Source organism: Carcharhinus amblyrhynchos, chromosome 2, assembly GCF_965287045.1.
Source record: "Carcharhinus amblyrhynchos chromosome 2, sCarAmb.v2.hapA, whole genome shotgun sequence".
Taxonomy (NCBI): Eukaryota; Metazoa; Chordata; class Chondrichthyes; order Carcharhiniformes; family Carcharhinidae; genus Carcharhinus; species Carcharhinus amblyrhynchos.
In genome coordinates, this window is record NC_137325.1 from 23,969,212 (window position 1) to 23,990,124 (window position 20,913).

A 20,913-nucleotide genomic window follows, 5' to 3' on the forward strand; every position below is an offset into this window, starting at 1 on the left:
GGCCCACTGGACCATTCATGGGGAGGCAATTGTTTGAAAGTTGGAGTTGATAATTGGAGTTCAGGAGTCATTAAGATAACAAGCTTTCCTACCCCTATCCTATGTAGACAGTTTTTTTTTTAACTAAACCTCCTTTACCTACCTTGTTGTTTATCAGTTCTTCACGGCTATTATACAAACTATGTAACAGTCAATGTGAAAAATATAATGGAGAAGTTTGACATTCCACCAATATGAAGTTAGTTTCTTGGAGTCAGTGAAGGGATTTCTAGCATTATGAAGTTGGTATGCTGTAAAAAAAAACTTCATTTGGCAAGGTGCAACTTCTAGATGCTTTATAGGAAAACTAACCAAAGTTCCCAATTTATAGATTTCCCATTAATTAAATCTAGAGGTGCCTCAACAACACACCCTTTGAAGAGGTACAGAATTGTTGACAACAAACTTAATTTCCTGTAATTCTGTAGATTAATGGACTCCAAATTGATGTTTTTTTTTGTTTAATAATGCAGACGCTGTTAGATTTTTTTCAGTGAGAATAAGAGTAAACTAGGCTGATTTTTCCTGAATCATTTAAGTTCATTTTTAGTATTTTTTTGATACTCATTTCTTTATAATTTGCATTCACAAGTTTCATTTTTTAAATTTGTAATAGTTTGATCTTTTGATTGTATTTTTATTGTATCACCTATTGTGACTTAATTCATATACCCCACACTTTGTATGTTAATACTTCAATTCTACAGGTTCTCTTTTTAAAAAGTCACATTTTAGGTTGTTCATCTTACTACTCAATGTTGTTGTTAAACAGTGGAGAAATCAAGAACAATTGGGCTAGGGTACTGGTCCAGACCCCGAAGTATATTACGAAGCTAGATTGGACCCCAACAATTCTTGTTATTGCATAATGTGAGGATAGGATGTTTGGTCTCAGGAGTAATTCCATTGACAAGTTAGGGACAGTTCATAGCAAAACAAAATCTAATAACAGTTTAAATATAACTAAATGAAGCAGCTTAAAAATATTAACAGTTGAATATTTAATGAAAAGGAAACAATTTTAATTTCTAAAACCACATCACATGACCGTCAGTCTAATCAGAAATCCCAAGGGAACTTAAGTAAACAAAAGCCAATTAACTCTACTTAAAATAAACTCTTGGAAGGTTTAAATGAGTAATTATCCTGCTCTTCCAACACCCGAGTTGCATTCCACCAGACATACCAAATGTCTGTAGCATAAAACCAAATTTTTAAAATATTCATCTTAAACACAAAAAACCCCAATACATGTATAATCAATTGTACTATCAGCACATTCAAAATGACATACATTGGAAGCAAACAAACAAAAAGGCAGCAAGAACAAGAGGACAAATGACAAGGGTCATCCAGACTCGAAACACTGGCTGTTCTCTCTCCACAGATGCTGTTAGATCTGCTGAGATTTTTCAAATTTTCTGTTTTGTTCCAGATTCCAGCATCTGCCATAATTTGCTTTTATTTTGTAGACAAGTAACAATGATGTGGTATGGTTGTAACAAGAGGCCCCGAGAACAAAAGACTGGAGCTGCAAAACCAAGGCCAGACTGAAGGGGACAACAGTAAAGAGCAAGACAAAATGGACTTAGCAACCATACAAATAGGGAGACATGAAGGGAAGCTTGAAAATTGAAGGCGGCAGTTAAAACCAAAGCGAAACCTGAGAATACACTGTAGCTTCTGCTGTTTGATGTTCAACTATACATTGATTTTAGAAAAAGTCTCAACTCTACACATCATTTTTAAAAGTTATAAAACATGACATCTTCAGAATTAATAGGTTTTGAATGTTCACAATCCAGTCAGTTCATCTTCGGCTTAACGTGAAGTGACTCCTGTAGTCAAACTGCCTTACACAAGGTACAAAGTTTTACAAATGTGCACAACCCACTGACAACAATGGTAAAAGTCAATGTTTGATAAAATAATGTGGGAAACCAGAAATGCAACTCATCAAATATGGATCAGAGATCTAAACGTGTGTGAATACTATTGCAACCATTCCAACAAACACCAAAATGTATACTTAGTGAATTGTGTCATTTTTGTACCAGCCAGATGGGAAAAAAACATTTTTTTTTAAGTCAATGGTCTGCTGTATCTCAGTAAATTAGAGAAATTGGATAGTTCTGTCCCCATTTAAACTGCAGCAGCAAGCGAATTGTGCCGGTTAAGGAATAGTCTTTTAGGTTTGCACGTTCATTCTGAGCAATGTAACTACTAAGTTTTCCCTACTGCAACAGGAATTTTACACTGCCATCTCTGGAGTCAGAACTCATTCTCCCTCCAAATTTGCTGCATGACCTTCACTAACAGACCACGGGTCTAAATATTTCTGACTGCACGGTACCAACTTGAATGGAAATTAATCTGAAATTTAAACCGTAGACGCTCGATGCTCGAATTCAGCTCTTAAGTTGTCAAGCTCCATCCAGCATGAACGAATCAACCTTTCTTTTTCCACTTGAGCACAATCTGAATTGCCTGAAGCAGGCTAGAGAGCCAAACAAGTAATTAAATTTGCAAATAAGTTTATTGAGCAACCGGAACATAATGGCAAGCCATCCTATTACAAATTAATCATCACTTCAATAATTGGACACATCTATTGTAACTCCAGCAATATTAGCAAAAAAATTATTTTGATCAATGATGGACTCAACAATTTCAAGTGAAATTAAATTTATTGAAAACATTTCACTGCCATTTCATTAAATCAGGTAGGTGCAATACACGTTTTCCACCTCACAGCACATTAGGAGATCAGGCTCAAAATTGCATTTCTGATATAGGTGATGGTCAGGGGAAGCTCAAAGCTTGAAAGAGTAGAGGAAAAGAAATGGAAAGGATGTCCAAATCAAACTGCTAAGAAATCCAGACGTTTTGTGATTTATATTTTTTCATGATAGAATGCACACACACTCTTCTCCCTCGTAGGCGGACATCTCATTTACCCAGGTTAGCAAAGATCAAAGTTTTGTGTACATGGTGATAATGGAGGAGATGAAATAGTTAAAACTGAACGGGTAATCAACACACCAATACTGGTCATCATCCTGCTGTTTATCCAGGTACCAGGTGTTAATTCAGTGGTTTTGAAAGTTCTCTGGGACCAAGAAGAATCACAGCCCAAGACAAGTCTACCCCCCAGACCCCCAATGAACTAGAGTTCATCAACATTGTCTACAAGTTACAGGATTATTGGTTTATCAAATCTAGCACAATCAACTTAGTTAGCAAAGTTACTTTGGCATCAACTTGATGTCAAAGGAGACTCCACTCACCTCTTCCTCTCAAAAAAAAAGAGCTAATAATAGTTGCTCGTTAGACAATAAGGTGCAAGTATGAGTCCTCACTAGGTGGCAGCAGGAGCCAGGCACGGTGAAAAGAATAATTCACATAAGTGCACTGTGCCATTCTCCCTGTAACCACAGCATACATGTTCAACTGAGCAGAGGCTCCACTATTGACAGGTAAAGTTCCAGCAACAACCAATTACTTCAAGAAAAACATCAAGACAGATACCAAACCCCAAATGAAAAAGTTTACACTCTTACACTATCCATCACATGTTGGCTCAAGTCTCAAGAGTTTCTGCAACATTGGCACGTGAGAAGTACCTTATTTTATTCAATCATGTGGTCTGAACATTACTGGCAAAGCCAGAACTTTCTGCCCATGAGAAAGTATTGATGACCCTACATCAGTCCATCTGATGTTGTTACACCCAGAATGCCGTAAGGGAGGAACTTGACCCAGTGACAGTAAGGAAGGTGATACAATTTAAAGTCAAGGTGATGTGCGACTTGGAAGGGAAACTTGCCGATGCCTTTGTTCTTATATGCTTGCTGCATCTGTCCTTCAAGATGGTAGAGGTTGTGGGTTTGGAAGGAAGTGACAAACATTTAATTGAACAGCTCCATCTTATAAATGATATTCAATGCTGTCGCTATGCACCCAGTGGTGGAGGGAGTAGATGTCGAAGGTGGTGCATCAGGTGCGAATCAAGCATGCTGCTCTGAGCATTAAGTATTGTTGAAGCTGCATTCATCCAGGCAAGTGGAGACTATTCCATCACACTTGTGCACCTTGTACTCGGCAGACACTCTTTGGCGAGTTGTCTGCCACAGAATTCCCAACTATTAAACTGCTTTCGTATCCTGTCAGTTCAGTTTGGTCTCAGGTGAAGTGACAAACATTTAATTGAACAGCTCCATCTTATAAATGATATTCAATGCTGTCGCTATGCACCCAGTGGTGGAGGGAGTAGATGTCGAAGGTGGTGCATCAGGTGCGAATCAAGCATGCTGCTCTGAGCATTAAGTATTGTTGAAGCTGCATTCATCCAGGCAAGTGGAGACTATTCCATCACACTTGTGCACCTTGTACTCGGCAGACACTCTTTGGCGAGTTGTCTGCCACAGAATTCCCAACTATTAAACTGCTTTCGTATCCTGTCAGTTCAGTTTGGTCTCAGGTGAATGGTAACCACAGGATGTTGATGGTGGGAGATTCAGCAACAGCAATACAATTGAACATGGCACAGTGGCTAGCACTGCTGCCTCACAGCTCCAGGAATCTGTATTCAATTCCAGCCTTGGGTGCAGAGTTTGCACATTCATCGTGTCTGTGTAAACTCCCTCTGGGTGCTCCAGGTTTTTTCCCCCCACAGGCCAAAGATGTGCAGCTAGGTGGATTGGACATGCAAAATTGCCTGTTAGTGTCCCAAGACGCGTAGGTTAAATGGGATTAGCCATAGTAAATGTGTAGGATTACAGGGATGGTTGTGGAGGTAGGGACATGGATAAGACACTCTGTCAGAGAGTCAGTGCACACTCAAATGGATTGAATAGCCTCTTCTGTACTATAGAGATTCGATGATTCTATGATCAAGGGGAGACATTTTGAGTCAATCCTACAGAGATAGTCATTGTCCAGTACTAAGTGATAAATTAAATTCATCCCACACATCAGTCCAAATCTGAATGTTACCATAGTCTTGCTACATATGGACTACTTCAGGATCTGCAGATTCATGAATAATACTGAACAGTCAGCAAACATCCTGACTTCTGACACAATGATTCACCAGCTGAGGGAGGGCAGTAAGTTGTAATCACCAAGAGGTTCCCTTGCCTATTTGACCGAATGCTGAGAGACTTCGTGCAGTCAGTTTTGTGGACTTCCATGGCCGATCCCAACTGCCTTTATACCACTGTGTCTCCACCTTGAGTGGGTCTGCGCTACTGGTGGGACAGGGCATACCCAGGGATGGTGATGGAGGATTCTGCAACACTGGCTGTAAGGTATCATTGAGTATGATTAGGTCAGGCTTGGTTGGTCTGCAGGCATCGCTCCCAATTTTGGGCAAGCCCCCGAGTGAGAGTGAGAAATAGTTCGCAAGGCCAACTGGACAACGTGTGCCTTCGCAATTTCTGGTGCTAGGTTGCAGCTGGGTGGTCCAGTTTTATTAAATTTCAACTTTTCAATAGTGATTTGATACAAGAAGCAACATAGCTTTGGGTCTGAAGTCACATGTAGGTCGGACTTAAGGATGGTCAATTTCCTTCCCTAAAGTTCATGACTGAACCAGACGGGTTTATGCAACAACCCTGTAGTTTCACATTACAACAGTAGTCTTTTATTCCTGATAGAACTAATTGAACTTAAATTCTACTAGCTTCAGTGGGATCTGAATTCTCCAGAGCATTAGTCAAGCCTTGGGATTACTCGTCCAGTAACATCACCACTATGCTAACAGCCTCACATATAAAAAGGACAGAGTGTATGCTGCTATCTTGATGTTCTGGGCATTCAATGCAGTGTACAATGCTTTCTTTTCATCCATTGTTATCTGGCTCCACATATCAGGAGCTTATGAAAGATCCATTGGCAAGAAATGGCTGGTGTCAGATAGAGTCTTCCTTCGTGGCAGCAGTTTGTTTTGTGTCATAAATCCACCTTACAGCTGAGCCCCCTGTTATGCACGTGGACCAAAGGAAATCCCTCCTTTGCACAACTAGGCAGTCTAAGCCACAAAGGAGATTTGTTTGGACACCTAGCTTACACAAGCTTTAAACTGCCTCAAGAACACAGGGAACCCCTGCTGTATGCCACAAGTATGCTCATGATATGTTGGAGGCATGCATGCTTGGGCTATCAGTCCTGTGCAAATAGATCAGGGTTTCACCAAATGAATGTGTGTTACTATGTTTTGTTTCGTACAAAAAGCTATACTCTTCTGAAGTCTTGAGCTTTTCTTGGGCAGTTCATGAAGGAAGAGATGGAAATCACATATTGAATATGTAACTGCATTATGTAGGAGGCAAAAATCACAAAGGGAAGACATTCTCTAGATCGAAAGACTTGCATTTATATAGAGCTTTTCATGATCACAGAATATCCCAAAAGGCCTTACAGCCACCTATAGTATTTTGAAGTGTAGTCATTGTAGTAATGTAGGAAACACTGCAGCAATTAATGCACAGCAAGCTCCCACGTCACAAAGTGATAATGACCAGATAATCAATATTCAACACACACCCACCTCTAAATTCCTGACAAAACTTTGAAACCTACAGGCCCAGATGGTTGAACACCAATTCATGAAAGTGATATTGGAATGTAAGAGACTATCAACATTTTTGCAAAACTGCTAGATTTCCTTCAAAAATTCTGAGGGACAGAGGCAGTGACCAATTTTTTCATCGATGAGTGTGAGACACCATGAAATTTTGGCACTGCATATTCAAGTCCCAGCGCTCTACCTCCCAATCTGTCCAAAGAGTGAGAGATTTTCAAATGGCTACCCAATTGCCTGTTGGTATGATGGCCAACCATGACACTTGCTGAGTAGGGGTATATGCAGCAGATTTATCTCAGACTCTTCATCTCTTTCTGTACAAGTTTCACTGATTCTGAAGGGATGCAGTGACACTGTCAGTGGACTAGCAATCCAGAGTCCCAAAGTAATGCTCTGAGGACCTAGGTTCAAATCCCACCATGGCAGATGGTGAAATGTGAACGCAAGAAAAACCTAGAACTAGAAGTCTAACGATGACTATGAATGTTGTAAAAACCCATCTGGTTCACTAGTGTCCTTACCTGGTCTGACCTACATGTGTCTCTGAACCTACAGCAATGTGCTTGGCACCTAACATCTGTCCAAAATGGCCTAGCAAGCCACTCAATCCAATGAAAATAAATGATGGCCCAGCCAGCAATGTCCACATCCTATGCAAGATTAATTTAAAACATTCTTGTCTCTCACACGCTTATCCCCTCTTCCATCATTAGGCTTATTATTGCAAAATTTTCCTTCCTTTTACATTTATCATTTTGTTTCCCCTTCAGCAGTCAGGGGCATTCTGCCTCTGATCTTTGAGGAAGCGTTCTCCAAGGCGGCCTTCATGACAAATGACAATGCAGAATCGCTGAGCAGAAACTGATAGCCAAGTTCCGCACACGAGGATGGCCTCAACCAAGATCTTGGGTTCATGTCACACTATCTGTAACCCCCACAACTTTCCTGGCTTGCAAAATCTCACTAACTTGCTGGAGACAATAAACACCTCTTTAACCCATGCTAGGCTTCTCTCCACTCACATTGTCTGTGCCTTTAAGACTTGATTACCTGTAAAGATTTGCATTCCAACCATCATCTTGTAAATTGAGTGCGTGTCTTTATATGCCCTGTTTGTGAACACAAGTCCTCACTCATGTGATGAAGGAGCTTGAGACTCCGAAAGCTAGTGCTGCCAGATAAACCTGTTGGACTTTAACCTGGTGTTATAAGACTTCTTACTTTGTTTTTATGTACAGATTTGGAGAGAAGCTTTACACAACTCTGCTGGGAAGGAGAGTTTTTAAAATTTGACATTATACTTTCAGTCTAATATGTTACCCTATTACATGATCTTCTGCTCTCTTGAATGGTGGAACCTTTAAACTGAAAGTTACATATTCTTGAACTAGATAATGGTCCAGATCTTGCTGCCAAAATAAGTGATTTCAATGGCACTCAGTGCTAATAATGTGCAAATTGATCAGATATCTGTGGTAAAGCAGAGCTATCTCATGAATTGTGAATCTCCATAAATTGTTGAATGTTTTGTGCTGCTCCGCCATTAATCTCAGGTAGATGTGACCAAGTACCTTTTCAGATTGTTAGATTTACATTCCAGCAATGTTGTTCACCCTCTCCAGCCCACAGGTAGTATTAAAGATTTTCCGAATTTAAATTGTACTGCTTAATTTTTTCCTTAGCATTTCTGTCTCCAAGCCAATGTTTCTTTCCATCTCTATTTCTCTCTCTGGTATATGGTCTGCCTCTAATTTATCCTGATTCCTTTGCATCATTCATAAGTTTCTTTCTCAATCCTTAAGCTGGTCCCATTATTTACTGAGGTCCCAGATGCCCTCATTCTCAAATAATAGGCCATGCTGTAAGATGGTCCCACTAATTCTCTAAGATCAAGACTTCTTGTATATCTAGCAGCAAGCATTCCTCAACAATACTATATTTCTTCAAAAAGTTGCAAATTTTCCTTCCTCTGAATTTCTTTGACTCAGAGCCACTCTGGGGCTCATTGCTCCATAGTCTTGCCTCATTTACTACTTGGGAGTTACAATATCCTTCTGCACCTTCTTGTAAGCTTACAATGCTGCCCACAATGCGCCTCTACAGACTGCCCACTCAATGTAATATAACCCAGGGCCAACATCCACAAGAACACAGCAAGTTCAAAAATAAGTAGTACAAAGTGAGACCTGGAAGCACATTTTACAAATTAGCACAGGCCATCACACAACAGACCTCTCTATCAGTCCACATGCCAGATTTGTGGCTCCCATAAATTCCCAATTTATTTTAACTGACCACACCCAAATTCCAATAAACACTGATATCACATGAATCTGCTATACTGAGAGCTCTCAATTTCAGCATTGACCGCCAGTTCAGTAAGAGAATGAGACACTAATAAACAGAAAGAAAATGAAGCAAGCTGCTAAGTGGGTTCGCTGACCTCTGTGCTCTTCTCTGATCAGACTCAGTAGTATAGCTTTTCTTTTTAAAAAATGATGCAATAATGGCCGGACAATCTGGTTTTAGTAGTGTTGATTGAGGCCCAGGACACCTGCTCTTGTTTGAAATAGTCCCACGAGATCTTTCACATCCAATTGTGAGCAAACCGGGCCTCAGTTTTCCATCACATTTTAAAGGCCGCAGTGGACTGTCAACATTGATTACACACTCCCTTCTCTAAACTGGATTTTGAACCCACAAACTTCTAACGCAGAGGTGAGAATGCCACCAACTGAGCCACAGCTGAAACTTTTTTTTTAAAAAACCCTAACATACTTGTTCTTAAATTATTACGACAGCTATACATGCTTGTTCCGAGTTTAACTCACAGAAGACATTGTAAGACATGCACCTAATCCCTGCAAAAGGTAAAATACACTATATTCTGAACACAAATACTCACAAGTAGTGGTTATTTCCTATTAAAGTTTACAGAAGTATCTTCTCAGCCAACTACTAAGATGTCACAGTTCCTAAGAAATTTAAAATGGACATGTGCTTCTGCACTGGAACCTCAACAAAAAGACTAATTAAAGATTTTTGACCAAATAATTAAATTCAATGTCGCAAATCAGTTTACTTAACAATCAGGTGGGTACTTTAGTGGTTAGGCTATTAGACAATACACTGTGCATTCTTTTGTCTATTACACCCAGCATATCAAGCCTTGGAGGTGGAGCTATGCCTACTCCAATCAGCTTGGATCGCATAGATCAAGCCCAAGACAGAGGTGAGAGCCCTGTCTTGTTAGCTTGGATCGAGAACATCTCAATTTGTTGAGTCTCTGAATTGGACTTGATTTGATTGAATTGGAATAAAAACAAAACAAAACAGACCCAGCATTGTAAAACAAAGCACCTTCTGACGAGCATTAGTACAGGATGTATCATGACGGAGCATAAATGGCATGTATTTTGAGCCACCATATTTTCCCGTCACATTCAAAACAAAAAGACAATGAAAATAAGGGTGGTCATTTGAACAGAGAGAGTTTTTCAGGAATTGAAGTTTCCTCAATTGATCCAATAGCCAGGACATCTTCAACAATTGGCTGATATTACCAGACATGTGAAAGAAAATACAAGCCAGCATTGTGAACTCAATCTGAGGAGGAATTCAACTCATACCTCACTAACGCTGACTTTATTTTAAACTGTCAGTTTGAAAGAATTGCAATAGCATCTCAGCAGCAAAACACAACATTTTGCAATACATGATACAACAGTCCTGACCTGGCAAACTTTGCGTCCTCCGAATATTGGTAACAATGCCATGCAAGGCATTGTGGTGTCAAGGGTTTTGGGAGCAATCACACATTGAAAGGGAAATAAAAAAAACGCAGTTCCTTCATTCCATTTTTCCCCCAGATCTACAACTCAAAATTTAGAAGAATCCCATTTGAAATCTTCCTTCATCAAGAGGCATAGGCTCTAATTGATCAAGCCTCTTGTTTCGTTGCAGTGATTCAATTTGACAGCATTGAACTGACAGGCTTCCTCAAACACAGATTCACTGCAGCAATGGAACCACACATTAAGTTGTGGGTACAATGCTCGTCATTATAAAACACCCATGCTATCCTACTTAACATGACCAATATCGTGGGGAGGCACATAGGGCCATAGAACAGCACTGCTGCCCGCAATCATATCAAGCTGAGAGGCTATATCCCTGACAGAGATAAAAATTCTAAAGGAAAAATTGCAAAAGATTATGGTTGCCTAAATTTTGTATATGGCAAGCAATATTTGATCATATGTTCAGCTCTGTAACACATCCATGGGGTTTATATGCCTAAATCACTTAAGCTTTCTCAGTTTATTGGATTTCTACTGGTGTAAAACAGGCCCTGTAATGAAATCAGTCTGCTATTGAAATTTAGCCAAGTACATTGTCTCCTATTTTATCGTGCCAGTAATTACTAGGATTCTAGACCAGTCTCTTAATCAGATAAAACCTTGCTTGATGATATCATCCAATTTTGGAATCTTGAAAGTTAAGCGTTAATCTTCTTCAGGGATTTTTTTAATACTCATCAACATTACCTTTCCTTGATATATTACATTATCATTGATTCCAGCATTTTGTTCTAGCCCTGTCCACACTTGCCATATTCATCCATGGCACATTCTGCTGGGGCGACCATAGCATGGTTGTAAAGTCCCTCTAGTGCAGAAGAAAGCTATTTGGCCAATCAAGTCTGTACTAACAACAATCCCACCTAGGCCCCATCTCCCTGTGGTAAATATCCCACATATTTACCCTACTAGTCCACCCGACATTAAAGGGGCAATTTAGCATGGCCAATCTACCTAGTCTTTTCCAATCTGATAGTGTCCCATCACTGAAAGACTTATATTTCTTCCTCACGGGATCAAAGAAAGTTATGTCACAAGTATGAAAAGGAGGAGGGGAGGGAGAGGGGACTGAAACTGTGGCATGATGGCACTGTGGTTAGCACTGCATTCACAGCACCAGGGACCTGGGTTCAATCCCAGCCTTGGGTGGCTGTCTGTGTGAAGTCGGCACTTTCTCCCATATCTGCGTGGATTTCCTCCAGGTGCTCCGGTTTCCTCCCACAGTCCAAAAGATGAGAATTAGGTTGATTGGCCATGCTAAATTGATCCTAATGTCAGGGGGATTAGCAGGGTAAATGTGTTGGGTTACGGGAATAGGGCTGGATGGGATTGTGGTCGGTACGGACTTGATGGGCCGAATGGCCTCCTTCTGCACTGTAGGGAATTTATAAATTGCTAAATGATTCAAATTTGGAGGATCAAACCCCTGGATTAACACGTGCGTACTAAAGATAGGGACGAAGTGCTGGGGGCACCACATACATTCATAATACTTAACTAGAAAGTAATATCGTGCCAGAGGACCAAAAGACATTTAATCTTATTTATTACATAAAAAGGAAGATGGAACAAATGCAGGGTGCTATAAACAGTTAACTTAATGTTGATGAAAATAATGTGGTGGAAGAGGTAATGGAGTCTGAGAAAAACCTTTAGAATCTAAATTCAAAGCAGAATCAACACAGATTTCAAAGCTGAAGTTTATGCTCAACTAACCTTACTGAAGTCTTTAGAGCATTCGGATTAAAAAAAAGTAGTCACTCTAGACTAACAGAAGCTGGGAAGCGGTGCTCCACATGTATCAATGCTGTGACTACTGCTTTTCATTATTTACATTAAAAATTTGATTTGGAAATCGGAACTGTAATTTCAAAATTTGCAAATGACATCAGTGTGGGGAGTATAGCTGACCTTGAGCAAGAATGCAATAAAATACAATAGTAATAAACTTGCCAAATGAACATGTCTAAATTGGAATTCAGTTTTCATGTACAAGTGTGAGGCAGTGTATTTTGGTAGCTGGAATACAAATGTCACATACTCCTAGAGTAGGAAATCAAAACAGGGCATTTCTACCACAATAGAATTGAAAAGCAGAGAAATCGTGTTAAATTTTAACAGAACATTGGCTCAACTACAACTGGAGTATTGTAAACATGCAACAAAGAGGAAATGGAGGAGCAAAAAAAAAGATTTACAAGGATGATAGCAGAACTAAGATATTATAACTGTGATACCAGAATTGAAAAGTTACAACTGAACAGTTTGAGGCTTTTTTCACTCAAAGAGAAAACTGAGGGATGACTTAATAAGGTCTTAATTATAGAAGGGGTTTGATTGGATAAACAAGGTTTTTTCCCCCCATATGTCCAAAAGTAGGGGGCCAGAAGAATAGGAACTCCAAAGATATTTAGGAGAAACTTCTCTCCTCAGAGAGCGGTTAGAACATTGAGTGTGCCACAAGATGGCCAAATAGTATAGAGCCTTTAAAAGGAAGCTTGGTGAGGCAGAAAGAAACAAAATATATTGATTGTGTAAGGAGGATTAAAGCTATTGTGAAGCATGAACACCAGTATAGGTAGACCAGTTAAGATGTCAGGCTTATCTCTGTTCTGTGAATTCCACATAATTCTACATATCTAATGAAGTTCTCAGAAGATTGTGTTTGGTTTTATAGTATGCCTGCAGCACCTATAACGCCAATCTGATATATTAATGTTATCTAACCTGAACATCTTTCATTATTTCCATGGTGTCTAATTAGAATGTCAATTGCAATTAACTGCAAGGTTAAATCAAATGGATGATTTTAGTTTCAGAAGCTTTTCAAGCTTCACTCTTATGAAGAGTGCCTTTGGATCAGTGCCTACAAAACGAGCATAGTCAAATCCATCCATGATAGATATTACACACTCTCGGACACAGAAGTGCAATGACAACAAGCAGAAGCAGTCTAAGAGTGTTACCTTTCCCAAAAAGACTAAGCATACCTGGGTTCAATTAGGTCACTGTCTGTGCAGAGTCTGCATGCTCTCCCCATTTCTGCGTGGGTTACCTCCAAGTGCTCCGGTTTCCTCCCACAGTACAAAAACTGTGCTAGCAAGATGCATTGGCCATGCTAAATTCTCCGTTAGAGAATTTACACCAGGCGGAGTGTAGTGACTGGGGGGTTTTCACAATAATTTCATTGCAGATAATGTAAGCCTATTTGTGACACTAATGAATTAAAAAAAGGCTAACCATAGAAACTCCTCCATCCCAATCACAACACATTGAGGTTGATTTAACCCAATCCCACCTCACTAAGCCAGACTGATGCAGGCAAGGAGGGCAATATAACGAGGGGATTGGGGATGCATATTCCTGTAATTCACCATCGACCAAAAGAGTCACAGGGCAATCACCTGCCTCCAAGCGGAAGGATCTACTATAGTTAGAAATTGCAGCCTAATGTCAGATGTAAATTAATTAAAACATGTCAAAATCTGTATGCCCCCACATTGGTTAATACCAATAGTTAAACCTCTGCACAAAACTCTGGAGCTGCAGCACTTGGGAGTATTGTGTACAGTTCTGGTCACCGCATTATAGGAAGGACGTGGAAGCATTGGAAAGGATGCAGAGGAGACTTACCAGGATGTTACCTGGTATGGTGGGTAGGTCATATGAGGAAAGGCTGAGGGACTTGATGTGGTTTTCATTACAGAGAAGGTTAAGAGGTGACTTAATAGAGGCATACAAGATGATCAGAGGATTAGATAGGGTGGACAGTGAGAGCCTTTTTCCTTGGATGGAGATGGCTAGCATGAGAGGTGATAGATATAGGACAGATGTCAGAGGTAGGTTCTTTACTCAGAGTAGTAAGAACGTGAAATGCCCTGCCTGCAACAGTAATGGATTCACCAACAGCATTTAAATGGTCATTGGATAAGCATATGGATGATATTAGAATAACGTAGGTTAGATGGGCTTTAGATTGGTTTCACAGGTCGGCGCAACATCGCAGGCCGAAGGGCCTGTACTGCGCTGTAATGTTCTATGTTTGAAATCATGGTGGATGCCCAAGAGGCCTAAGAATTTTTTTTTTAAATTACATTGTTTAAGAATTACTTGAGCAAGCCAGAAGGAATGGGAATGCTCACCCAAACCCCATGAGGACTGGTGACCTGGTATTCCCACTCCAAGCACAGGTATCCCAGAAGAATATTTTCCACTGCACCACCCATACTAATCTCACACTGGGGACTATCTCGAGCCCTGATGCAATTTCTTCTCACGTCTGCCCACCCAAACATCACCCAAGCTGGCTTCAACTGGGAGTCAGTGATAGATCATTCAAAATGACCTAATGTCACATAGACCTCTCCATGGGCTTTCCCTTGCATCTTCCCACCATAACACCACAAACATACTCCAAATTAAAAACATCTGTCTAAAACAGAAGATAGCATCTCATTTCCTGTTTTAAATATTTTATTACAAACAGTATTTTAAGGATGTTTTACAAATAAATGCACCAAAAGGAGCAGCTGCAAAGGTAAAGGAAGAGCAGGGGAGATAGTGGAACTAAAGCCTGGGAAAATTGGCAGCTTTGGAGAACGCTTTAAAAGGCAGTGAGAAGTGGAAGGTTTAAGGAGGCAATTTTAGAGACAAGAGTTTGGAGCTTTCTTAAGACAACAGAGGTCTGCCACTGATGCTGGAGGATTAGGAGGGGGAACATCCAGACTGAGGAATGAAGGACTCTGTACATGATACACAAGCAGAGGGAGTGGATGATGACAACGTGAAGCCATGGAGGAATTTGTGCACAGAGAGGATTTTGAAATCGGTGTATTGGAGGAAAAGGAACCCAGTTTAAATCTGGAAAGAGTGATTTCATAGGCGGTGGACACAATGAAGAACAGGACTGGACTACTGTGGTTGAGTCCAGGTATTGCAGGATGAGGCAAAGCAAGCAAAAGAAATTGAGTCTAGAAGTGATGAGGCATGAAAAAGGGTTCAGTTCAGAGGCCCATGTCATTACTTTTTAGGATCTACTAAGGTTACTGTCCTGACTCCCAGAATTGAAATTTACCTCAGTACATCAGTGACAATATTTCTCACGTATTTGATTGACTGGAAAGAACTCAGATGTCTCAAGGTCATAAAAAAAAACACAAGTTGTAATCCTTTTTACACAATGGATCTTTGTAGTCAGTTCACCTTAGAAAATTCACATGTGAAATGCAATAACACAATTTCAAATCTTATTAAATAAAATTGTTCAGTATTAGATTATCCAATTAACAGTATCTCATTACAATAACATCCACTACATTTCCATCCATACAATAGCTCCTGAATTTATGCAGCCAAGCTAGAGACCCTACATTTATTTGCAAGGAATACTTTACCTTAGTGACTTCAGTTTTACTGGCACCAAGTCGGCTGTTGACAGGTTGAAACTGTTCTCTCCCCAAACCCTGACCCAACCTTGCTACACACACACACAGACTCCCAGTGGTCTGTATCCAAATGGCAGCCTGCCCACTCTCCTCCCCGCCCCCACAGCCCTCTGCCCACCCGCCCAGTCCCCACTAGTGATCCTATCATCTGTATGTATGGAACAAAAGCCTTTGATTGGAAAGGCAACTCCTCACACATCCTGTCACCTCCATATAAGAACATAAGAAATAGGAGCAGGAGTAGGCCATCTAGCCCTTCGAGCCTGCCCCATCATTCAATAAGACCATGGCTGATCTGAAGTGGGTCAGTTCCACTTACCCACCTGCTCCCCATAACCCTTATATATGGAAACCTGCCTTGGTTGCCCTGTAATTCACACATCCTCATATTTTTGAATGCTGGTTCCATAGTGGGAGACTAAGAAAAGGGCCAGGACATAAGATTTGAAGAAGTAGGTGGAAATGTGGAGTTGAAGCCACAATCTGATCAAGCATGGTCTTACTGAATGACTGGGCAATACTGAGGGGCCAAATAGCCTACTTCTGCTCACAATTCATATGTTCATATGAAGCTTAGCTCCAGGTCAAAGTCGCACACTACTCTTCCAAACTTGCAACTGCTGAAAATTCTGACAGCAATGAGTTCAAGGAAGTTTGGAGATGTAAACAGCGTATATTTCATCTGCAGGCATACTGGGTGGAATTTTACTGCCTCGCTTGGGCAAGACCGGAAATTCCCACCCAAAGTCAATGGAGATTTCCGATGTTGGATCCTTGCCAGCTCTGATTCCATGGTGGGCGGGCTGGTAGAGTTCTGGCCACGAAGTCCAATTCTGCGACGGTGTAGCCTTTACCAAGAGCCAGAGGTTCCGATGGTCGTGGGTTTTGCAGAAGTTATGTTAACAAGATCCAATTGAATTGACAATCTCAAAATCTACCCCTGCAAAAAAGGTCAATTTGGAAGAATTCCATAAAACACTAAATTGTTATCAACTTACTAATGCTCATAAATTCTACACAATAATGAAGTCATAGAATACTGCAGCACAACACAAGGCCCTTTGACCCATCATGTCTATGCTGGCCATCAAGCACCTATCTATTCTAATCTAATTTTCCAACACCTGGTCCATAGCCTTGTATACTGTGGATTTCAAGTGCTCACCTAAATGCTTCTTAAATTCTTAATTGCCATGCAATAATCTGCATGACAAACTAAGTCACACAGAACAAGACCTGCAGACAGGATGCTGTATGATTTTCATGATTCATGATATATGATATGATTTCATGATATGAAATTCATGATTTCTACTGAAAACTGACTTGCATCGATGTAGCTAGCTAGGCACAAAATATTTGTGATAAAGAAGGAATCCTGTGTGAACACAGCCTTTACCAAGAGCCAGAGGTTCTGACGGTCATGGGTTTTGCAGAAGTTATGTTAACAAAATCCAATTGAATTGACAAAATCAAAATCTACCCCTGCAATAAAAGTAAATTTGGAAGAATTCCGTAACTCACTAAATTAGCATCAACTTACTATTGCTCATAAATCCTAGACAATAATAAAGTCATAGAATACTACAGCACAACACAAGGCCCTTTGACTCATCGTGTCTATGCTGGCCATCAAGCACCTATCTATTCTTTGAAATGCTACAGAATATCAATCCATTTTGGAAGTTTTTCAAATGTTAAAAATTGCTTTCCTGATGTGTAAAGTGCTCACAGGTGAGTTGTTTAAATTTTTCAATAACAATGTAAAAGGAGGTGTTGGCCTAGTGGTTTTTTCACTATTTTGTTAATCCAGGAACTCAGCTAACGTTCTGGGGACCCAGGTTCAAATCCTGCCATGATAGGTGGTGGAATTTGAATTCAATAAAAATATCTGGAATTAAGAATTTACTGATGACCAAGAAACCATTGTTAATTGTTGGAAAAACCTGTCTGGTTCACTAATGTGCTTTAGGAAAGGGCCTCTGCCATCCTGGTCTGGCCTACATATGATTCCAGATCTACAACAATGTGGTTAACTCTCAACTGTCCTTAGCAACGAGGGATGGGCAATAAATGCTGGCCAGCCAGCACGCCCATTTACCACGAATGAGCAAAAACAAAATCAGTCCAGCAGATTCTAATCTTTAGCACTTCTGTCACAACTTCAGACCAAGGTAATGGAGGAGAGGAGGGAAAGGGTGCAAGGAGGCCTGTGAAAAAAAAAGGCCCTCTCCAGTCTCTGAAGCTCCGAGTTCAAGAATGCTGAATGGGGAACAGTTACCCCCTTGATACTTGCCTTCACGAGCAGAGGGTTAGAATCGCCATTAGTTCTCCCATTGTAGTACCACAAAAGCAAAATGAACTAACTGGACTCCGCTGATGTCCAAGCTAGCAAAATGGACAGAGCTTGGCCCGTCAACCTTCAACCTGCCCTGAATTAGTGAATCCGAGTCATTCTTTTTTTTGGGGAGTGGGGGGGAGGAGAGAGATTAAGAAAGACACGATAAATGGCCTTGCCAACACGGCATGAGGAATAGAAAAAAAAATCAGCACCGTTCCGATAACCTTCATGTCTACCCCTGGGGCAATAGCAGCTCGCTGTCAGCTACTTGTCTCGATTCACTCATAATTAACAGCCATTTGACCAAGATCCCAGAGGTTAACTAGGACAATTGCTCTAAAAATGGGAAAGAGAAAATGAAGCCATTAATCAGAGTTCTACTGTGTGAAACGTGGTTTGTCTGCGATTCGATTTGATCATTTAAGGTTAAACTTCAACGCGATTTGTTCATTGAAAAAAAAACCAGGGCGGATACAATAAATGGGGAAACAGGATAGAAATACAAAAAAAATCATCGGTGAATTACATGAATGGCAACTTTCAAACTGTGACCTTTGCCGGGGTGGGGCGAATTGAGGTTTGAGATAGTGAAATTAGACAGACAAGTGGACAAACACACAGCGAGTTTGGAAGAAACGTTCTGGCGAGTTTCCAGACGGGTATCTTAGTGCAGCCAGACTCCTTCATTCTCTGGGAAGCAAGATTCGTGGCACTGGCGCTGTTTCGTCCCCGGGATGGGCTCACAAACAGCAGCAGACATGGCCAGGCATGGGGGAACACCTATAGCAGTCAATCGGCCACCCACTTGATGCTGAGGGAGATGCTAACAGTGCATTCCATCTCTATCTCCTGCCTACTGCTTTATTGGGTGGGAGGGAGGGGTAAGGTGTCAGCGTTCCCAGTCCTGATCGGATGCAATAAAAAAAAATTAAATAAGCTTTCATTACGTTATGGATGGCTAGCTGGCATGTTTTTGGACGCAGCTTTTAGGCAAAGGAGATTTGTTTGTCTTTCCTCTTTGCCTTGCGAGAACTCGACGTTGGAAGATTTCTTGTTGGATTAATCAGACCTGACTTTTCCTTTTATTATTTCTGCTGGATCCACACACTGGCAGACGAGATCGATAACAACCTCCTGGTGCGAGGGAGTGGGGGGTGTGGACAGCCAGGTCTCTCAACTCCCCGACGCACAGTCCTGCCTAAGCAGCCAGATCGCATTCATTCATATTCTAATAACTAACTGTTAATAAATGCTGGAGCGCCAGTCGCACCCAAATGATGGCGAAATTGTAAAAAAAAGCTGCATCTTGATGTTAGAATTCCCAATCCTTGATGCAAATTGCCAACTTGAATGAACATATAATGTTTCATTTTTAAAAAATGGTTAGTTTGTATTGTATCAATGTTGCAATACTACATTCTTTTTTTGATACAAGTGCCAAATTGAAACAGGCATGGTAGAACGTGTCTAGGACATGGTAAATACAGCCTCTTACTTTCTTTTTGTCCTCTTTTTTCCACAATTCCAGCTGTAGTTTTAAACACAATATGCATTAACACAACAGTCTCCATCCAGCCATCCCACCTTACACAGAGCTCCACAGTCCCCTTCCTCCGCCGGCTTTGCACACACACTGATGCAAGACGTCAACGGCATTAAGAAGCCGCATGATTAAAAAAAAAGCAGCATGATGTATTTCCACTACACCCCCCCCCCCCACTCCCTCCCATAAATAAAAAATGGTCTTAGCACTTAAACATGTCCAACTACTGTCCAGATAAAAGGAGACTGACAAACAGCATCCCCCCCCCCCCATTCCAACAATGGAGGGACAGGGCTGAGCTGAGGGCAGCCAGCACAGAGCCATTAAATATACATCAAAATATCACATTTCCATTAGCCTTGCTGTTCAATGGCAAAGCTAAATTTAATTTCTGACTTGGTCTAGCGTGTGTGTATGTGTGTGTGTGAGAGACAGAGATGTGGGGGTGGCTACGAGTACAAATCCTGATTTGTACTTACAGACACCCCTTCAAATTTTAAAACCAAACGTTATCACCCCCCTCCCTCCCCCCCCCCCCCCCCCACCCATACACAAACATCCACCCCCTCATTTACAGAAAAATCACTGTCTGGCTCCTGCTAAAATTATTCCAACGACAAGAAGCAGAGAGCGAGCTTACCGTCTCTGGGCAACAAGAAGTGGTTCAACTCTCATCGTTTAAAGCCATCTTTCAACTAGATGTTTTGCAAAAAGAGAAATAAAATGTCGTTTTCTTACCGAATTCGCGTGCCTCCAGGTAACGTCAGTTGAGAAGGAATGGGAGGAGGCAAAAGGGGGGAAGAATTAATAGAAAAAGAAAGGTGTGTGTGTTTTTTTTTGGGGGGGAAGAAAAAAAAAGGACAAAAAAAATCCTACAGAAGGTGCACAGGAATCATCCTATCAGGAGGGGAAATAAGCTGAGAGAGAGAGAGAGAGGAGCAGCATCCGCCAAGCCCAGTGTGAGGAAGCTGAGTTACCACTGTTAACAATGTGGCTGGATGAAGCAGCTCCAGCTTTCCTCCTCTCCGTCCTCCCGCCTCTCGCGCTACCTCCTCACTCCGGCTACACAAGCGCGAGAATTATTGGGAAGTCTCTCTCTG

The 20,913-nt window shown here is 41.0% G+C and overlaps 1 protein-coding gene across 3 annotated transcripts in view; it reads right to left on the reverse strand.

Annotated features, from left to right (window-relative positions):
* The window catches only part of ctnnd2b (catenin (cadherin-associated protein), delta 2b), a 1,166,477-nt gene extending 1,145,784 nt beyond the window's left edge, over positions 1-20,693 (reverse strand). The window contains exon 1 of one of the 3 annotated variants that reach the window (XM_080203490.1): positions 20,552-20,693. The gene's annotated coding sequence lies outside the window, so the exon portion shown is untranslated. The remainder of the gene's footprint in view (positions 1-20,551) is intronic. The other 2 variants (XM_080203498.1, XM_080203509.1) reach the window with 2 other exon arrangements.
* Between the last annotated feature and the right edge of the window lie 220 nt (positions 20,694-20,913).